General features: G+C 44.2%; 1 long non-coding RNA gene across 2 annotated transcripts in view; it reads left to right on the top strand.

The window, feature by feature from the left end:
* The window catches only part of LOC149314879 (uncharacterized), a 131,657-nt gene that overhangs the window by 49,394 nt on the left and 64,421 nt on the right, over positions 1–17,842 (top strand). For both annotated transcript variants that reach the window (XR_016281145.1, XR_016281144.1), the window contains exons 2-3: positions 14,846–14,910; positions 15,050–15,092. This is a non-coding gene — a long non-coding RNA (uncharacterized LOC149314879). The remainder of the gene's footprint in view (positions 1–14,845; positions 14,911–15,049; positions 15,093–17,842) is intronic.

The raw sequence follows: 17,842 nt of genomic DNA, 5'->3' as shown, positions 1-17,842 counted from the left end.
AGGTTCTTTGTGGATTTCAATGGCTTCCCTATGTATCCTGACATGGTAGTGGTTGGCATGGTCCAATCACGCAGACATTAGTCCTCTTGTGCAGACCTGCTGACCGGCCCCTGGCTGCTGTTGCTGTTGCTGCCTCCGCGGCAGCGGCCGCCCATCATGGCTTTTCGCCGCTCTGGGTGCCGCCATTTTGGGCGGCCTCTGGGGCTATGGGCGCCGCCATTTTTTTGCCCAAAATGACAGGGAAGGTCGCGCGAGACTTCACCGCCATTTTGCCGCCCAAAGTGGCGGTGCCCACAGCGGCGAAAAGCCGTGATGGGCGGCTGTGGCGGCAGCGGCGACGGGCCTCTAGGAGGTCCGCTGCTGTCTCTGGGGCCCTCCAGGAGGGCTCTGAGGGTGGCAGGGGGCCTCTTGGGGGCCCTTTGCCATCGCTGGGGCCCTCTACGAGGGCTCCGAGGGCGGCAGGGGGCCTCTGGGGGGCCCATTGCCGTCTCTGGGGCCCTCCAGGAGGGCTCCAAGGGCGGCAGGGGGCTTCTGGGGGGCCCAATGCCGTCTCTGGGGCCCTCCAGGAGGGCTCCGAGGGCGGCAGGGGGCCTCTTGGGGGCCCATTGCCGTCTCTGGGGCCCTCCAGGAGGGCTCCGAGGGCGGCAGGGGGCCTCTGGGGGGCCCTTTGCCGTCTCTGGGGCCCTCCAGGAGGGCTCCGAGGGCGGCAGGGGGCCTCTGGGGGGCCCTTTGTTGTCTCTGGGGCCCTCCAGGAGGGCTCCGAGGGCAGCAGGGGGCCTCTGGGGGGCCCTTTGCCATCTCTGGGGCCCTCCAGGAGGGCTCCGAGGGCAGCAGGGGGCCTCTGGGGGGCCCTTTGCCGTCGCTGGGGCCCTCCAGGAGGGCTCCGAGGGCGGCAGGGGGCCTCTGGGGGGCCCTTTGCCGTCGCTGGGGCCCTCCATGAGGGCTCCGACGGCAGCAGGGGGTCTCTGGGAGGCCCGGTGCCATCGCTGGGGCCCTCCAGGGGGCCCTCCAGCTCTGGAGGCCCCTAGCAGCTTTTTTGCTGATCTCTGACGGGGCCTGGGGTCCCGTCAGGGGCCAGCAAAGATGGGGAGGCCTGGCCCCCGGAGGGTGGAAGCTCCGCCCCCGGCATGCGCCCCCGCCCCTGGAGGGTGGAAGCTCCACCCCCTGGCACGCGGCCCCGCCCTTGAGGGTGGAAGCTCCACCCCCGGCATGCGGCCCCGCCCCGGAGGGTGGAAGCTCCACCCCTGGCACGTGGCCCCACCCCGGCGGGTTGAAGCTTCACCTCCGGCTTCTCCCCCCCAGTTGCCTGAGGGACAGCAACCTGGCCCCCGGCTCAAAAAGGTTGCCTACCCCTGCTATAAAGTATAATGATTGAGTTTGTTAAAATGTGTGAAAGAGTAAATAAAAACATAATCACACAACTAAAACAAAAACCCAGTGAATCAGATGCCCTTTCCACATCAGTCATTGAAAACACTGTTTAAGAGAACTTCAAAACTTCAAAAATAGGAATCTGTGTGACTCAGGAGAGTTGTCCTTTCAGAGCACTGTGTTCTTCTCAAAGGCTATCCTTAAGTCTCTACACTTACTGATGTGAGGCAGAGATTTTGGCAGAACACAAATATTTGTGAAGCGTGCTCATTAACACCTCAAGGCCATCCATCAAATTGACTGACATCATGAAGATAAGGTATTTCTCCCTAGCACCCAGCATATGCTGGAAGTATTTGAGGGCTAATGCGGCACACCTGACAGATGTATGAGTCATTTGACACAATGGGTAATGTTCATGAGAATGCTATTGTCTTGAAGTCATCACAACAGAGGTGTTAATCCTTTTCCTCCAAACACCATCCATTTATGAAAATAACAAGAACAGATTTTAGTCATATCTACAAGATAAGAGGATTCAAATTATAAAGCATGTCTATGGTCTATCAGCCAGCCTCATTCTGCTAATAATGATGTTCATGGCATTATCTGAAATGTTATTAAGCAAAATAATGACTTTCTGAACTGTGATTTGAGAGAGAGCAAGAAAGGCTTCACACAATCCCTGCCATGCACTTTGCAATGCTCTATCAAATGGATCCAGCAAAAACTAATTGGCATGAATGAGTAACATCAGTGCAACAGAAGATAGCTTGTCATCCTTCCTTCATGTGCTTTATATTGCCTTTAAGTAGTAACTTGCTTCATTAAATTATCCTGCATTACATTAGAAATTCAAATAAGCCAAAATCCAAGAAACAATAATATGTTTCAGCCACATCATGGACTTTTGAGAATCCAGTCATCATCAGAATTTTCTTAATGGTTCTTGGTGGTTTCTTGCTAAATGCTTAGTTCATTTTGAAGGCCATGGTTTTCCCTGGCTGATACTATGTGCACAGGAATATGTGCTATTCGATAGGTACAAGATTGTACATATTGAGTCCCATGTGTGATTACTTAGGGATAGTTGCCACTTTAGTGGCCCTAACTCATGGGTAAGCTTGCTTAAGATATACATGTTTGTATTCTACCACTTTCATAGGTAGGTATGACATAGATTCCTCATGCTAGATTCAAATTTATCACCACACCATTGCAGATGACCACATCTTAATTGAAAAGCTGGATCTTGTATTATAACAACTACACAAATAATGCCAGTATATCCAGTATTGAATCAGTACTACTCTCATTCAAAATTCCCATTACAATGCAAAGTATGGGGTGGGGAGCTTGGTTTTGATCAGGCAATTGGGCTTTACAAAACATCCACACCTAGTGGAAGTGAAAGGTGTTAGAACTGGCTTGATCAACAGAGTGCCTACTTATTTTTGGACTACCTTTTGTCAGGACTATACAATGACAAATGCCTGCAATTCAAGTCATGTCCAACTTATGGCAAACCTAAGGCAAAACTATCATAGGGTTTTCTAGGGGTTGAGAGTGTGTGACTTGTCTAAGATCATTCCATGGGCAGGTACCTTGATCTAGGGATTGCTCTTATGTCTCAAAAAAGTAGCAGATACAAATTATCCATAGAATTAGTTATGACAACCTAAGGTAGTATCATTGTTGGACAACATATTGACTGAGATCTGGTTTGAGGGATGCAGCTACAACGATGAAGTTATTATCTGTCTCCCAACTCAGTCATCCAGAACCTACTTTAGAAACCAGATAGCTTCACCAGTCAAGGAGTTCTAAGATGCTGGTAAGCAGGCACTGAAAGATGATGTCTGCACTTTGCTCTTGCCAGTGAGCTATGATGGAACAAGAAGTAGCAGAGACCCTTGTGGATTCCTATTGGAACTCTTCAGTGCACTGTGGCTTGCTGGTAGGAGAGGCTGGCCATGTCATCCTTCATTGCTCACAACTTACCAGTGCCTCAGAACTGTTTGGCTGGTGTGATTGCCTGGCTTGTAAGGGGGATGGGATGCAGATACTTGCAGTCATGGCAATGCTGTCATGACTGCAAATGTGAATTGCAAAATTTATGGAGTTGTAAGTCTAGCTTGCAGCATTGTAAATTCTGAACAGGATGCCAGCCATTACTTTCAATAATATTTAAAGCAGAGCTAAAGGAATAATAATAATAATAATAATAATAACAAATAATAACAAATAATAATAATAATAATAATAATAATAATAATAATAATAATATTCTCCAAATACTAGCTTTGGTGATGGCAGATTCAGTTCCTGAATCCTATTGGGAGTTCAGGCTAGAGTAGACCATGTTGAACAATACATCAATATTCAAGTAAATCTTACTGACTTAATGAGTCTCCTCTAGCTGGAGCTACCAATAGGATTCAGGCTTTTATTTTTGTTTTAAATTCTGCTTTGCTGTTTTTGTTGTGTGCCCTCATGTCAGCCCTGACTTATGGTGACCCTATAATAGATTTTCTAGGCCAGAAAGCCAATGCGGCTTTAGAGCTAATAGGAGCACTACAGATATGGTATTTGCCCTTAGACAACTGCAAGAGAAATGTAGAGAGCAGAACAAAGGACTCTATGTAACATTTGTCGACCTCACCAAAGCCTTCGACACTGTGAGTAGAAAAGGTCTGTGGCAGATCCTGGAACGACTAGGATGCTCCCCCAAATTCCTCAAAATGATCATCCTGCTACATGAAGGCCAGCAAGGTCAAGTCAGATATGGCGATGCTCTCTCGGAGCCCTTTCTAATAACTAATGGTGTGAAACAAGGTTGTGTCCTCGCTCCAACTCTATTTACAATCTTCTTCAGCATGATGCTCCAAAGGGCTATGGCAGATCTCACAGAAGAAGATGACATTTATATACGCTACCGTACTGATGGTAGCCTGTTTAACTTAAGCCACCTGAGGGCCCACACTAAGACTCTAAACTATCTAGTCTGTGAGCTGCTTTTTGCTGATGATGCTGCCCTCGTTGCCCACACGGAAGCAGCTCTGCAGCACCTAACATCCTGCTTTGCAACAGCTGCAGAGCTCTTTGGACTGGAAGTCAGCCTGAAGAAAACGGAAGTTCTCTACCAGCCGGCACCTCAGGAAGAACACTACCATCCCCACATCACTGTAGGCACATCTGTGCTTAAGTCCGTCCAGCAGTTCTCCTACCTGGGAAGCATCATCTCCTCAAATGCCAAGATTGATAAAGAGATCGATCACAGACTGGCAAAGGCATATAGTGCATTCGGAAGGCCACACAAAAGAGTCTGGAGTAACAAACACTTGAGGCGAAGCACAAAAATCAGTGTGTATAGAGCCATTGTACTGTCTATTCTCCTCTATGGGTCTGAAACATGAGTCACCTATCGCCAACACCTATGACTCCTTGAACGCTTTCATAAGTGCTGTTTATGCACAATTCTAAATATACACTGGACTGACTATGTGACAAATGTTGCTGTCCTTGAGCAAGCAAGGATTACCAGCATTGAGGCCATGCTATTGAGGATGCAGCTGCGCTGGGCAGGACACGTTTCTAGGATGAATGACCATCGCCTCCCAAAAATAGTATTCTATGGTGAACTCGCCACGGGTCAGTGTAAGAGGGGCGCCCCAAAGAAGAGATACAAGGACTCCCTGAAACAACATCTCAGGCTTGGCCAAATTGATCACCAACAATGGTCTGCCCTGGCCTCGCATCGGGAGGCATGGAGACGCACTATCCACGATGCTGCAGTCTTTTTCAAAAGCTCACAGTGAATGAGTCTCGAAGAGAAATGACACGCAGAAAGAACCACAACCCGGAAACATCATCCAAGGAGGCTTTCTGCTTGCATTCTGCAACCGGACCTGTTTGTCCCGGATTGGCCTTTTAAGTCACCAACGCGCTTGTACAAAGTGCAGGATGCGTCCTTCCTGAATCTTCGTTCGTGAAGCAAAGCCAGAGAGAGAGAGAGAGGCCAGATTTATTCAGAGGTTTGCCATTGCATTCCTATGATGCTGAGTAAGTGTGATTTGCACAAGGTCCATGGCTGGGAGGGGCTTCAAATCCTGGATTCCTACTCCAGCATTCAAACGACCACACCATGGTGGCTTTAAATCCTACTTAGTTTTTTTAAAAATACAGTTCATATGAATTTGTTTCAAAAGCAATTGAAATTCAATAGGTGCTAGTGATGTGTAGCTTTTTAAAAATTCAGGCAGATGCATTTCTACCAGCTATATGTTGGGGAAATATGTGTGAAAGCCTTCAAACACATGTTTATTTAAAGTTAAACTGTAACCTTGAATGCTCTGTCAAACTATCCAACTTCTTATCTCTTACCACTTTCACAAAGACAGGCCACATTTTCCCCATTGACTGCCCTTGAATAGGCAATTCTATCAGATGGCAAGAGAACAGCAGTAGCAGTGCGCTAAGTGTGGTCTTTTGTGCAGGTCATTAATAGGCCGGCTATCTTGTAAGGGAGCTGGAATCTATTTGGTTGTGCTTTGTTGCTTCAGATAAGTGAGCATCATGATCTTGCTCCTTGTTCTCAGACTGTTTCACATCATTTCCTGTAGAAAACAAGCCTGTTCCACTTCATAGCAACACAAAGTAAGATTACAGGATGGTTGAAAATACATTATGGGCTTGATTCATCCCTGCTGGCATGTTGTAGTTCTTGTGCCAGCTTGGGCAACTATGCCTGAGGGAGGCTGCTCATTAAATGCGCCACTAACTTCTCCAAGGAGTTGAACTAAGGCCAATTTGCCTTCGTTTGCAGACAGGTTGAGCTAAGAAGAACATGGCTGCCTTTCTGTGTTCTTCATTTTGTGCTAAAGTGGAGAGCAAAGTGGGCACACTGGACGATAAGGTACAGATTGGATGGCTTAATACAGTTATAATGCAACTGTGGCCAGATAACATTACACAACTCAAACTGAATCTCTATGAGCTGCAGGACAGAGGTGATAACTTTGGTATCAGAGCTTGAAAAAATTATTTTTTAAGACTATAACACCCAGAATTCTACAACCAGTGGCCATGCTGGCTAGTGATTATGAGAATTTTCATCCCCCAAAATGACCATTCCATGCTTGGGCTGAGTTTGGAGTTGCTGTATAAAGCTGTAGTAGCAAAAGCAACCTGTCTTGTGACAACTTAAAAACTAACAAATTGTTTTTGGCATTAAATGGCATTACATCCTGACATGTTAATATTAAATAAAACTTTAGTCTTTAAGGTGCCACAATACTTTAGTTTGGTTTTCTATGCTCTGTTCAGGATGAAGCTCAAAGTCCATCCAGACTTGGGCACTAGATGTCTATTCATTGATCAAAGGCTGGCCATACCATTAGACAGAATGAAGTATCCATCTCTGGTAGCAAATACTGGATGTCACAAAAGGCCAGTGAACTGCCACACATTGGGGTTGTTCCCACTAGGTGAAACCCCGCGTTCTGAATCGAATCCAAGGAGTGGTGTTCCTATTAGGATCCGATTTAAACCTAGAACGGTTCTAGAGCAACCCGCAATCGTCCCCACTACAAATCGAATCGTAGAGCGGGATAAAAATTTAAATCGAATTTTCCTCATTTAACGCGTGTTAAAAAAACACTAGGGTCCGACCTACGTTTTTCCATTGATTCGAGTTAGGAACCGGAGCATTTAAATAGGAACGACAACCTTTGAAATCGGGTTAGATGGATGGGAGGAGCCGAGTGCGATGGGGCTGGCCTTGGGGGAGTTGCCCTTTCTGTCCCCATCCGTCGTGGCTGTGGCCATTTTTGCTTCCCTCACCCCTTTGTCCGCTGTGGTCTTTCAATAAGAGATAAGGATTATTTTTATTTTTGCAACCTCCCCTCTGTGTGGGGAGAGCCCATTTCTAACGGAGGAGAGGCAGGAAGGGAAGGCTCCTCTCGAAGAGGCATTCCCTGCCCGCTTGGGCTCTGATCTCGCCCAGACAGGGAAGGGAAGGCTCCTCGCGAGGAGGCATCTGATCTCGCCCAGGCAGGGAAGGGAAGGCTCCTCGTGAGGAGGCATCTGATCTCACCCAGGCAGGGAAGGGAAGGCTCCTCGCGAGGAGGCATCTGATCTCGCCCAGGCAGGGAAGGGAAGGCTCCTCGCGAGGAGGCATCTGATCTCACCCAGGCAGGGAAGGGAAGGCTCCTCGCGAGGAGGCATCTGATCTCGCCCAGGCAGGGAAGGGAAGGCTCCTCGCGAGGAGGCATCTGATCTCGCCCAGGCAAGGAAGGGCTCTGATCAATGGGGGGGGGGGGGATAGAGCCTTTCTCCCTCCATTTCTCAAATGGAATCTGCCTTCTCCTCCAACCCTGGAAAGAGAATCTTTGGGAAGAGGGCTCCCTCCCTGCTTTTCCAGCAGCCTCCTTCATTGATCTCTGGGCTCTCTGAAGGGATTCTCCCTGGCTGTCTTGGGAGACATGAAGAGGGGATGCTGTCATGCAAAACCTATCCCATAGTTCCTCTGGAAAGAGCTTGGGTTTCCTAAATTCGCTTTCCTAAATTCGCTAAATTCACAAACAGTCAATGAAATGGAAACGATACCAAAAGATAAATCGCTTCCAAATATTCCGGATTAATGTTACGTCATTCTGATGTACTATTGATTGACAGCTCCAAATAAGGTATGGAGGAGAAGAATCGCTTTATTTAAACACCGATTTCATGCCAAGTAGGAACGCTTGCAGGTAAAAACTTCGATTTAAATAACCAGATGGGAACGATGAACAAAGCGATTCGGATAGCGGGATAAGAACAGTGTTATTTTGAATCGATTTTATTAAAAACGTTGTATTTTAAATTGTTTCAAATCTTAAGTGGGAACAACCCCATTGACTCAGATAGTATTATTTTTACTGCTAGGGGTGGGAAAAGGTGCTTGTGGATTTTTCTGCTCTATGTGACAGGACAACTTGCCTGGGTTTCAGCATTATGTGTGGCTTGTAAGGGAGATGCCATTTGCTCCTCTGGCTCAGGCAGAAAAAAAGCCCTTGTGAAAGGGCAACTCATGGATCAGGCAGGGAGGATGGCTCACTCTGAAATAGTAGGGGAGAAATTTGTTTTGAGCTACAACTGTCATCCCAATACTTCATTTGGTAATAAAAACTGACACACACCATTGTTACAAGGTAAGTTTTTTTTTTTAAAATGATGCAGTAGGTGGGCTGTAGCAAGGAAGAATTTCAGTTTCTTACCCGATGGGGTCCAGCATCCTCTTGCAGCAAAGGGTAGAAGTGGTCCACTAAGTAAACAACAACAACAATTTTATTTGTTATTATTTTTTATTTGCCAGGGAACAACAACAAAAAAACACAACACATTACATCAGTTAAAAGTTAACAGTTAAAAGAGCACATAAAACCAATACAATACACAATACCAATACATCTATAAATAAATAGCTTGAAATCCATACTTTTAAAATAACCCAGACATATAATGTGAAAAACACTCCAGACATTTCTTTTGGCCACTGGGAGGAGGAGGAGTTAGAAGTTCTACAAAACTGTTGGTGGAGAAATTCTGGGATATCCTTGCAAAGGGAAGCCTTGCTTTCTGTGTCCATTCTGCTTTGGTAAGAGCTTAAAATTTTAAAGTGGGCCATTTCTTTTGGCTACTGGGAGGAGGAGGAGCTAGAAGTTCTACAAAACTGCTGGTGGAGGCATGCAAATCTTTCTTTTCACACTCATTTTTATTTTTTATAGTCTAGGAGGGTTTGGGGTACACAGGAGAAGGTCACCTTGGACATCTCCTTCAATTTTACACTTTTCTGTTCACTGCTCCCCTTCAGGGGCTTGTGGGGACTCGCTCAGAGGAAGTGAGACAGAGACTTACCTTTGGAACTAGTTACTAGCCAGGAGCTCTGTACATAACTATAGTCCCAGTTGATTGAGCTTGCTAACAGAGTTTGGGGACAAAGGTCAAGCCAACAGGGGTTCTTTACACTGGTATTTAGCAGGGGAAGCCCACAGTCTTGTTTCAGTACCTCCTTAAGACTTCTCAGGATGGACACTGAAGGACCTGCTGCAGTCACCTGCAACATTTGTGGGATGTTTGTCTTCTTGCCTAGGGATATGGGGAACTTCACCTGCACCAAGTGCAAGTTGGTAGCCCTCTTAGAAGAGAAAGTACAGCAGCTGGAGGCCCAGGTATCTACACTTCAGCATCCTCGGGAGCAAGAGGTTTTCCTTACCAGAATGGACCATACGGTCCTGGATGGGAAACACACAGAGAAAGTTGCTGGGGAGGAGGAGGTCACTTCACATACAACAGAAGTAGATGGTTGGAGGAGTGTCACACACAGAAGTAGGGAAACCAGGGAAAGTTATGTGAGCTTGCAGCTGCAGAATCAATTTCAATCTCTCTCTGTTATCAAGGATGATGAGGAAGAGCAGCAGGGACAGATTTCAGGGACAGAGCAGGGGACCCTGGAAGTACCACCAAAGGGAACAGCCACTGCTAAGCCTCGGAGGAGGTGTGTGGTCGTAGTGGGGGACTCCTTGCTGAGAGGCACCGAACCAGTGTGTGGTTGTGATCCGTGATGTGACAGAGAGGCTGACAAGACTTGTTAAACCTACTGACCATTGGGAACCAATAATACTACAAGGCACAGCCTTCAGAATATCAGAAGGGACTATGAGGCTCTGGGTAGGAAGTTGAAAGAGATGGATGCACAGGTTGTTATTTCATCTCTCCTCCCAGTTGAAGGGCATGGTTCAGGAAGGGAGAAGAAAATACCAGAGGTGAATAACTGGCTCCACAGATGGTGCCACCAAGAACGATTTGGATTTTTGGATCATAGTTCGAGGTTCCGTGAGGAAGGACTTCTGGTAAGGGATGGGTTGCATCTCACGCCAGTTGGCAAAAACATTTTTGCCAATAGTCTCAAAAATTTGATCAGAGGGCTTTAAGATGAGTTTTGTGGGGAAGGGAGACATTATTCTGGAAGGCATAAGGTCTGGAGAAAATAGTCAAACTGTCATAGAGGGAACAAGACAAACAGTGCAAGGACCCAAAAGTGGGAGGCAAAAAAACTTGCACAGGCAGCAAGTCAAGGGGACACCTGGTCTTTGATGTCTCTACACTAATGAACAGAGCATGGGAAATAAGGAAGATGAACTCAAACTGCTTGTACAACAAAGCAAATATGATATAATAGGCATCACTGAAACCTGGTGGGATGAGTCTCATGATTGGAATGTAGGAATAGAGGGGTATAACCTTTTCAAGAGAAACAGGCCAAACAGGAAAGGAGGAGGATTAGCCTTATATGTCAGGGACATTTACACCAGTGAAGAGATCTGGGACATCTATCATGGAAACCAGGTGGAGAGCATCTGGATAAAAATTAAAGGGGAGGGAAACAACAAGGATGTTATAGTGGGAGTCTACTATAGACCCCCAAGTCAGACTGGGAATTGGACTATGTCTTTCTAGAACAGATGACCACACATTCAGAAAAGAGAGATGTAGTAGTGATGGGTGACTTCAACTATCCTGATGTTTGCTGGAAGTCATACTCAGCCAAAACCTCAAGCTCTAGCAAATTCCTCACTTGCCTTGGAGACAATTTCATTGTCCAAAAGGTGGAAGAGGCAACAAGGGGATCAGCTATTTTGGATCTGATCCTAACCAACAAGGATGACCTGGTTAATGGGGTGCAAATGGTGGGATCCTTAGGTGGGAATGATCATGTACTACTGGAGTTTGTTATACAATGGAAAGGAGAAGCCAGGCATAGTCAGACATGCATTCTAGACTTTAGGAAAGCTGATTTTAGTAAACTTAGAGAAATAGTGGAGGTGATCCCATGGTGAGGAATACTAAAAGAGAAGGGAATTCAAGATGGATGGGAGTTTCTGAAAGGAGAGATACTGAAGGCACAATTTGAAACAGTTCCAATGAGGAAGACAAATGGGAGATGTCTCAAGAAACCAGGATGGATGACTAAGGAAATTTCAATTGAGCTAAGTTTTAAACGGAACATGTATAAGAAATGGAAAAATGGAGACATCACCAAGGAGGAGTTCAAACAAATAGCTAACCTGTGTAGGAGTAAAGTCAGAAAAGCTAAAGTACAGAATGAACTCAGACTTGCTAGAGAAGTTAAGAACAACAAAAAGGGCTTTTTTGGATATGTCTGCAGCAAAAGGAAGAAGGAAACGGTAGGGTCACTGTGTGGAGAAGATGGAAAAATGCTAACAGGGGACAGAGAAAAGGCAGAATTACTCAACACCTTTTTGTCTCAGTCTTCTCAGAAAAGGAAAAGGGTGCTCAACCTGAGGATAAAGGAGCAGAGGACAGAATAGGGGAAGTTCAGCACAGAATAAGTAAAGAGATAGTACAGGATTATCTGGTTAATCTAAATGAATTTAAATCTCCAGGACCAGATGAACTACATCCAAGGTATTAAAAGAAATGGCAAATGTAATATCGGAGCCTATGGCAATAATCTTTGAAAACTCCTGGAGAACAGGAGAAGTCCCAGCAGACTGGAGGAGGGCAAACGTTCTCCCCATCTTCAAAAAGGGGAAAAAAGAGGATCCCAACAATTATCGTCCAGTTAGTCTGACATCAATACCAGGAAAGATTCTGGAGCAGATCATTAAACAGAGAGTCTGTGAACATCTAGAAAGCAATGCCATAATCACAAAAAGTCAACATGGGTTTCAAAGAAAGAAGTCATGCCAGGCAAATCTAATCTCTTTTTTTGATAAAATTACCAGCTTGTTAGACGAAGGGAATGCTGTGGATATAGTATATCTTGATTTCAGTAAGGCTTTTGATAGGATTCCCCATGACATTCTTGCAAACAAGATAGTGAAATGTGGGTTAGACAAGGTAACTGTTATATGGATTTGTAATTGGTTGACTGGCCGAACCCAAAGGGTGCTCAACAATGGCTCCTTTTCATCCTGGAGTAAAGTGGCCAGTGGGGTCCTACAGGGTTCAGTCCTGGGCCCAGTGCTATTTAACATCTTTATCAATGACTTGGATGACAGAATTGGGAGCATACTTATCAAATTTGCAGATGACACCAAATTAGGATGAGTAGCTAACACCCCAGAGGACAGGATCAAAATTCAAAATGACCTGAATAAACTAGAAAGTTGGGCCACAGCTAACAAAAAACTTTAACACAGAGAAATGTAAGGTACTGCACTTAGGGCGGAAAAATGAAATGCACAGATATAGGATGGGCAACACCTGGCTGAATGAAACTACATGTGAAAGGGATCTGGAAGTCCAAGTAAACCACAAGTTGAACATGAGTCAACAGTGTGATGTGGCAGTTAAAAAGGCCAATGCAATTTTAGGCTGCATCAATAAAAGTATAGTGTGTAGATCAAGGGAAGTAATAGTGCCACTATATTCTGCTCTGGTCCCACCTGGAATACTGTATCCAGTTCTGGGCACCATAATGTAAAAAGGATGTGGGGAAACTGGAGCATGTCCAAAGAAGAGTGACTAAAATGGTGAAGGGTCTGAAAGCCATGTCCTGTGAGAAATGACTTAGGGAGCTGGGGATGTTTAGCCTGGAGAAGAGAAGGTTAAGAGGTGATATGATAGCCCTGTTTAAGTACTTGAAGGGATGTCATACTGAGGAGGGAGCAAGCTTGTTTTTTGCTGCTCCAGAGACTAGGACCCAGAACAATGGATGCAAGCTACAGCAAAAGAGATTCCACATCAACATTAGGAAGAACTTCCTGACAGTAAGGGCTGTCCGACAGTTGAACACACTCCCTCAGAGTGTAGGTGAACCTCCCTCCTTGGAGGTCTTTAAACAGAGGCTGGATGGCCACCTGTCGGGGATGCATTGATCTGGATTTCCTGCATGGCATGGGGTTGGACTGGATGGCTCTTGCGGTCTCTTCCAACTCTATTATTCTATGATTCTATGTCCCACACTCCAGTTGCTTCTGGATGGTTAAATAGGGTCCCTGAGATGGGGTGCAAAGCCCCCATGGGTATAACCCACGGAAGGGCCACAGAATAAGTAAAATAAGTACCCACCGTTCTTCATAGCCAGAGCTCTTAAAACATACAGCTGATGCAAGGGCTGAGAGAGAGAGAGAATCTTAGGTCAACACGGCTGAGGTTTCTGGGAGCTGAAGCCCAAAATCCCTTAAAGGGGACAGTTTGGGGATCACTTCTTCCTTCCCTCTGAGACAGAGCTCTTAAAGAAACAGCTACTGAGGGAAGGCAGGGACAGAGAAAAGCTTGAGTTCCTCCTTGCTCTTATCTGTGTATGTCTGCCTATCTCCTGCTTCAGCCTTCCCCCATAGCCAGGGCTCTTAAAGGAACAGCTGCTGAGGGAAGGCAGGGACACACAGAGAGACAGATTTGTCGCGATCTGTGTGTGAAAATCATTTGCACCTTTGATCGCTTTTTCGGAATGCACACACTTTTATCATTATTGGGATGGAGGCACATTTGGTCCTGTGAAAACCATTTGCGCATTTATGTACGAGTGCAGAATGATCTCAGATTCTGCACAGGATAACAGTGCTTTGCATGTGAAAACCACTTGCACAATTGTGAGTTAATAATGGGTTCTTACCATTTTAAACTTCATTTTTTCTCTGTGTGATAAACTCAAGAGGTATATCAATCTCATGCCACTTCATCGGCCATGATGGCTCCAATTTTATGGAATCCTTGAATTTGTAGTTTTGTGAAGTTCTTAGTTTATTTTCTGTAGCGGTCTAGTATCTGTGTCAAGATAAATATCTCACCAAACTACAAATCCCAGGATCTTGAAGGTTGAAGCCATGATAGTTAAAGTTGGAAAGAAAGTAATATAGCTTTTAGTGTCACTTGTAAGTTGTGACTTATTTATAGCAGTAGTTGAATCTGCAGTGATTCACTCATGTTCACACCAACATCCTTAGACAACACTTCCCTTTAATGTCTACATGAAAACAATAACAGATCAATGTCATTACAGGGACGTAGCCAAGGGGGGGGGGTTCTTGGGGTCCAGACCCCCCCTTCCATTAGAAAAATGAATGGTGTGTGCTGCTGCGCCGCGGCACCCAAGCCCCATTATAATGGTGGCACTTAGTCTGGACCGCCCCTTCCTATAATCCTAGCTACGTCCCTGGTCATTATGTTAACCTTAATGCCTAGAAGGGTGGATGTGCAATGATTGCCACATGGGAACTGTTTGAAAATGTTGTTATGTCAAGCTATTTATATGCAGAATTTAAATTTACCTGCCAATTGGGTCAGTTCCTTCTTGCAGAAGTTTTTTTTTCTTTCTTTCTTTTTTTCTTTTTGCTGCTTGTGGTAGCTTAAAACACTATCTGATCTCTGTACTTTTTATTTTTGGAGAGTTCAGCCATTTCTGACTTACTGCTGTGATTTCTTTTTGTGAGATGCTTTTGCTTGTTTCTGTGTTTTACATTTACAGACTATCCAGCTACAGTAAAACCAATGAAGCAGCATAAAGAAAAACATCACAAAAGGCACTTACAGGCAAGGCTTTTATCATGAAATCACCTTGACACATTTATAAACCCTTATGGGGTCCAGATGGCATACTCTTCTAGTAGTAACCCTATTATGTTTCTCTATCCTCTCCCTCTCTCTTTTTTAAATTTTCTGCTCCATAAAGAAGAATAAATTACAGAGAAGATGGAATAGCTGCAGTGTCTTTGGTGAGTAGAAATCTACTGTCTGAAAACATTTCTATCCCTTTATTTCTTATTGCCCACACTTGTGCATTGGAAGCTGGGCCACAGTGGGATGAGCAGACCTTTGAAAAGTTATTTTTTAAAACTACAGCACCCAGAACTGGTCATGCTGATTGGGGCTTGTGTGAAATATAGGTAGGCATCCTGTTGAATGACACATGGAATGAAGAATCATATGAAGATGAACTCCAAATTTAGAAAGTAAGGTGGAAGTAGAACTCAAAGAAACTAGAACGAATAAATCATCAGGAACAAATCATATCCCAGCTGAACTGCTTTAGAAAACACAAACAGAATCAATTCGAGTGTTAACTAAAATATACCAATAAATATGGAAAACAGAACAATGGTCAACAGATTGGAAATGATCAATATATATCCCCATACACAAATAAAAAGGAAGACAAAAAAGACTGCAACAACTATAAGGCCGTAGCATTAATTCATGTGAAGGCTTAGAACTGGTAGAAGGAGGAGTGAAGACAGGAGGAAGAAACATCAATGATCTAAGATATGCAGACAACACCATACTACTAGCAGAAAGCATGGTAGACTTGGAACAATAATTAAAGAAAGTCAAAAAGGAAAGTGCAAATGGAGGCCTATTGCTAAACATAAAGAAAATAAAAATAATGACCATGGAGGATTTACATAAATTCAACCTAGATAATGAGTAAATCAAAATAATTAAAGATTTCCCATACCTTGGATCAAACATTAATCAGAATGGAAATTGCAGTGAAGAAATCAAAGATTATGAAAGGAAAAGGCAGCTATGGAAGAACTAGACAAGGTGCTAAAGAGTAAAGATATACAGCTGAACACTAAAATGAGAATTATCCAAACCATTGTACATTGTGACCAATGTAAAAACAGAAACAAGTGTGGTGGCTGAACAACCTTTATGATATACAATGTACTTTTGAGGATTGGATGCCCTTGTACAATAACAACAGAAGAAGACAGGAGCAATCTCTTTCAATAGTCTTGAGGGCTAGTAATCTAGAACAGAGGTTAATGGAAAGTCATGGGTGCCCTACACCACACCAGAAAATGTCACCACTTTTTGAAGTGTCCTATTATGCAGCCGGAGTTTTGGTGGTGCCTCATTTCATATTGTCATAATTCTACAATAAGTTTTGCATATCATGCCAGCAACATAGCCTCATCATAATAAAGTTATGCAAGATTCCATCAGTAGTTTTTGTTTTAAAAAGCAATGTTTTCTAGCTTTGGTAACCAGTTAGTTACAGCCTATGTACCATTGATTTCAAGAGAAACTGGATGCAACTAACATTGTCTGCATCCAATTCGTAAATAGCATTAGCGAGGTGTGCAGTGATATGATTGCCCAGTCTATCACTGTGTGAAGAAAAACTTTGCACCAATGATTTACTACATGGTCCCAGTCAATGTAGTGACCCCTGCAGCTCACATGTGAATTGGTCTGGAATGTGAATACTTTTTTTGCATACAGTTGGGCCTCCATACCCATGAGTTCAAGCATCTATGGTTTGAAAATATCTCACCACCAAAGAAAATCCAAAAAGGAAACTATTTTTGTCATTTTATATAAAGGATACCATCCTACCATGCCAGCATATGTGTGTATGTTTGTGTCTTGGAACCAAGCCCCAGAAGATGCTAAGGGTCCACTGTATTTTCCTATATTATTTTATCAATAATAGATGAATTCATATATTCACTGAATTGTAGTAAGATCCATTTCCTGACAGCTGTGGTGCTCTTCTCTATCTCTGTAGCTGACACATGTGTAGTAGTAGTGGCAGAAGAAGGCAACCCCACTTCAAGGGGATGGGCCAACTTTTTTGCTATGAAGAAAGGTTACTACATTTGACAGTATTTAGTTTTGGAATGAATATGAATAAAGACATCAAGTAAAAGTATACAATGATTTGTGGTGTGGCCAAAGTGACTAGGGGGAAGCTTTTCTCACTTTCACAAGCTGCTATAACGTGGGGTCATCACTGAAGCTCAGCAGTGGGAGACTTGAGAGAGACAAAAGAAATACAGCAAAGACTACAAAAGGCAGTGATGCCCAGCAACAAGATGGATGGCTTTAAAAGGGGATCAAGTTTATTCTCCATGGTCCTCAGTGGCAAATAAATATGAAATATGCCGAGAGCCTATAGGGGCAGAAGAAGGAGTGGCCTGCCTGCATGGATATCCCTCCATACCATTTTAACTGATGACCATCACCATCATCTTGACAAAATGCAGGCCTGTGACTAACACTGTCATATTTTTCTTTCTCTTGCATGATTTTTAACACCTTTGCCTTATAAAGAAGCCAGTGGAGCTTCGAAAGCTTGCAAAATCAGTTTTGTACATTTTGGTTGTTCCAATAAAGATATAAGTGTTTGTGGCTTTGAGATGTTATTGTACAATGAAATATAATGACTATGAAACCTCCAGTGTCTAAAGCAAGGTGAAACTGAGTGGAATGAGCTTCCCACAAGGGAATACAGTAGGAAGAGAACGTTAGATTGGATAATACTTTGTTTTACTTTGCCATTTCTTTTATGTCTTAGCATCCATATCCCACTTGATTGGCCAATCCCATGTGGTCCTTCCTTTCAAATTTGGTAGGTGTGGTGTGAGGCAAACCATGGTACAGCTGCTCCTAGGACCCTGAGGCCATATATGTGCTAACTCTTCATGCTCTGAACTTTAAGGGACGTAAGCAAATTTGC

Source organism: Sceloporus occidentalis, unplaced genomic scaffold (assembly GCF_023333645.1).
Source record: "Sceloporus occidentalis isolate IW3139 unplaced genomic scaffold, rSceOcc1.0.p SCAF_4, whole genome shotgun sequence".
NCBI classification, from domain to species: domain Eukaryota; kingdom Metazoa; phylum Chordata; class Lepidosauria; order Squamata; family Phrynosomatidae; genus Sceloporus; species Sceloporus occidentalis.
The sequence above is the reverse complement of the archived record's forward strand: the minus strand, read 5'-3'. Positions and strand labels throughout refer to the sequence as shown.